Source organism: Cryptomeria japonica, chromosome 8 (genome assembly GCF_030272615.1).
Source record: "Cryptomeria japonica chromosome 8, Sugi_1.0, whole genome shotgun sequence".
NCBI lineage: Eukaryota > Viridiplantae > Streptophyta > Pinopsida > Cupressales > Cupressaceae > Cryptomeria > Cryptomeria japonica.
Genome location: NC_081412.1, coordinates 667,256,954 through 667,261,133, shown reverse-complemented (window position 1 = coordinate 667,261,133; position 4,180 = coordinate 667,256,954).

Sequence of the window (4,180 nt, the reverse complement as noted above, 5' to 3'; positions counted from 1 at the left end):
TTATATATATGAACCCCTACAATAAGACTATAATCCTATATGGCCCCAAATACAATGATTCACAAGCTCAGATAACAATACAGTGTACAGATGCCTCTTATGTACCTGGTCAGTTGGGAGAAATTTTAGATTGTTTTAAATTGTGGATAGCTCCATGATCTACTTTCACAACTCTTTGTGCCTCCCAGAAAATGTTAAGTCTTTTGATTGGAATCTAGTGCCTCAATGAAGTCTTTGAATGCAGTTGACATCAAACACAAGCCACTTTAAATTTGTTGAATGAATGAGGGCAGATATGATGGCTTCTGCTAAATTGTTCAAACTTGGATTGAATAGAACTATTAATCTTTTGACCGTGACAAAATCGATGGACAATCACAACAAAAAAGATGAAAGATACAGGCATAGAGCCCTTCATGATGTAAATAGGGCCAGCGATGGAATAAAGATTTGCCAGTCTCTTTTTGAAAATAGTTATTTAAAATAGTTTGGGCAATATGTAGACATGGTACTGATCCAGTGCCAAGATCAATTTGACATATGGGCGCCTGAGAATAACACTTTTTCCATCTGGATTGTACATTTCACACTACACAGGTTACCGCCAATGAAAGCACTCTGAGATGTGAAGGAACTTGGTAACCCAACAACAAAGAACACATGACTTCTGACAAAAAGAATTTTTAGCCAGCCATAGCAAGTCAATGATAAAACATAATAAAAACCAATGGTATGGGCAGGACTGAATGACTAGGTTCTTTGCAATGTTGAACAACCATGGACGCTTGGAAAAAACATTCTCCAGGTTCACAAACAAGGAGGTTAAACAACAATCGCGCAGAAGTCAAACCTAAAACTATCTATCAATGCTACTATCAGACATATGGAAGATGACAAAACCACTATCTCAGGAACCTACAGTACAAAAATGAAAATGTCACAGCTCGCCACACTCAACGCCACCAACATGCTCTCTATACTGAAAAAAAAGTCTTTGCAGATGTATTTTATTTAATGTTTTTCCTTTTTTTATTAGCTCCTGCCATTGAAATCTATGCACCATAGTTCGCCAACACTGTCCACCTCTCACCTGCATACGAAAAAAACCGTAATCAGCAACTGTTCAAACTGTTCATATCAATGATTTTCAATCTGCAGCCTAATACGCAGACAGTAATCCCCAGAAATGAATACCTAAGACCGCTGATTTGATGACCCAGCCCTCTGTATTTGTCCATTTTCTTGGATCGGAAGCTAGGAACGTCTCTGCATCATCCAACCAAATCCTGCCAAAATTAATCCTTAATAGTCAATTGTTAAAATTTGATCGCCTTTTAAATCAAAGATTACATTAGTTTTTAACAGCAAAAAATTGAGCAATTCTATTGACTGTTAAAAACTTGTTTAATCTCCATCTAAGTAGCCCCCCTTCCCTATAGTTCTGGCAGGAACTAACAATAACCACAATTATAGGAATAAGGGTTAGAGGTGTAATAAGCCTTCTGCAATGAAAAGCTCAGCCCTTAAAGATTGGGAGCCATAAACTTGGGTGAGTTTCTCCCCGAACACTAAGATGACACTTTTGTCTTCAAAACTGCTAAGATCTGTAATGAAAACCATTGGAATTTGTTCCAAATGCTTACTTGAAATATGTAAAGGTTGTATTAGTCCAAACATCTTATAGTCTAACCTTTGTTTGTTTGAAAAACCTAACATTCAATTTCAATTTTTTGTCGATGTTTTCTAAGCTGTCCAAGACGAAAGTGTTTCAGACTCTTCAGTAAAATTTCAAAAGCCTAGAGTTTTGCTATTATTGATGCATGTATCTCATGAAGAATTATATTATTCTGATGGCAATTAAGGTTCAGATAAGGTCAAGCATTGCACCACAAATAATCCCTTTATTAATAAATTTTGTTGGAGGAATTAGGTTCTTCAGTTGCCAAAATTTCAGCCTAGAAGCTGGCTTCAATTATGTTCTTCTTGGATCCAATCTGGAATGACGTGGAAATGGAGTACTGGATGGCCTTGACTTCTAGCTTTCTGAAAGGGAATTTTCCACAACATTCTTGCTGCTTTTCTTGTAGATAATATAAGGACCAAAATCATATATCAATATCACAGTAGCATCCATTTCTGCTACACTGTCAAGGACAAAATTGATATATTAATATCTTCATGAAATTCATTTCTGCCATTCTCCGAAGGACAGAATAAGATCTAGGAAATACTTAGGTTTTCATGTTTCATCTATACCTTGAAATGTTTGCTAATTAGGTATTTGCACATTTTACCTCATTTAGTGCATTTTTCGTTTCTTCATTCTAGGGTAATGTGACAAAATTTGTACCTTAATGTTGGTAACTGCAAAACAACGAGCCGAGTCATATTCTACTAGAAATGTATTTGTGAAATCAAGGGTCTTCAACACCTTACTAAAACTCATTGCCATCATGAGCTATTTTAAGGAGTGGGTTGCTATGTTCAACTAAATAGAATAATTTTTCATCAAAAGATACATCACTTGTATTATTACAAAATTCCTGCTGTTATCTGTTCAACCCAATAAAATTCAAAGACCCTTGAGAGTTCATATTTCTAAACTCATGTACTTGAGCTACTTTACCGTAAAGCACTTGGAATGCTAGGCCTATACTTGCCACATGCTGCAAATAAACACCCCATGTCTTGCTGTGGAACAAAATGTCATGAAAGAAGAATAACACCCCATGTCTTGCTGCAAATAAACACCCCATGTCTTTGTAAAGTTATATTCAATTGCAATAAAAGAACTATTATATATATGTGATAATATTGTCTAATATTTATTGTTTAATTTGCAGGCTGAAGGAGAGAGATCATTTACGTTTTCTATGTCTTCTCCAAATGATTCGTATCGGACTTTATATGTTTAGAGGACCAGTCAATGGATGTCTTGACCGGTCATGCCATTTAGACATGACCGATCAAGGCACCCATTGATCGGTGCCTCTTCATAGTGCACATCCCGATCTATGTTACGTTTGGTAACTAACATTAATAATTAACTTCTTGTTCGAAGCGGTGTTTAGTTAAGATGCTTTGTTAATGACCCGAACAGGTTTATGAACTAAACTCGATAACAACAGCATTCTATATGCTATCGGGTTAATACCCCGATAGCATATTAATGCCGATCCATTTATGGATCGACATTAATGTGCTATTGGGTTACTAGCCCGATAGCATTAGATCGACGCTTAACTATGTTAAGCAAGTCGTCGATCTAATCCTTCTTTTATCAATGTCAATATCATAATCATGATCAATAGGTTAGGAAGAGTCTTATCTTGTAGAAGCTACTAATGCATTAACACTCCCTCTTAGCTTTGGAAGATAGATAAAGTAACCTGCATCACATTTCTTTTTCATAATGTCAGTCTCAAAAATATATATCATTAATTCACCTGATATGAAGTATCATTAGTACGCAAGATACAAATATAAAACATCACTCTAACCATGTGATATAAAAGATTCATTATTTCATTATGACAAGATATCACTTGAACACGTGATATCAGTATTGCCTAAATACGCAATACTAAGGATAAACATATGAGGATGATTAAATTCTCATCTTATCCAGGTTGTGATATGTGCACAAGCATTTTATACAAAATGTTTTATCACAACACCATCATGGCACATCCATGACATACTAGAGATCCAACATGATAACTGGTTAGAGAATCATAAGATCGTCACCTTATGATTACTGTATACAAGTGTTCATTATCTGAGAGATCGTCACCTCTTAAATATGAACACAGGGGGTGAAACCCAGAATGTCCCAACATGACAAAAGAAGTTCACACATTAAACATCTTATTTACAAAGCAGATTACCTTTCTATCATACCTAAACCTTTTCTGAAGTGATCAACCTTCACTCTGGAAAGTGGTTTGGTCAGAATATCTGCAGTCTGATCTCCTGTGCTAACATATTCCAATTTGATCACATTTTTGTCTACCATGTCTCGTACATAATGGTATGGAATCTCAATATGCTTGGATTTGTCATGAAATACTGGATTTATAGAAAGCTTTATGCAGCTCTGGTTGTCACAATATATGACAGTGGGTTTCATAGGTTCACCAAATAGTCCCACAAGCAACTTCCTAAGCCATACTGCTTCTCG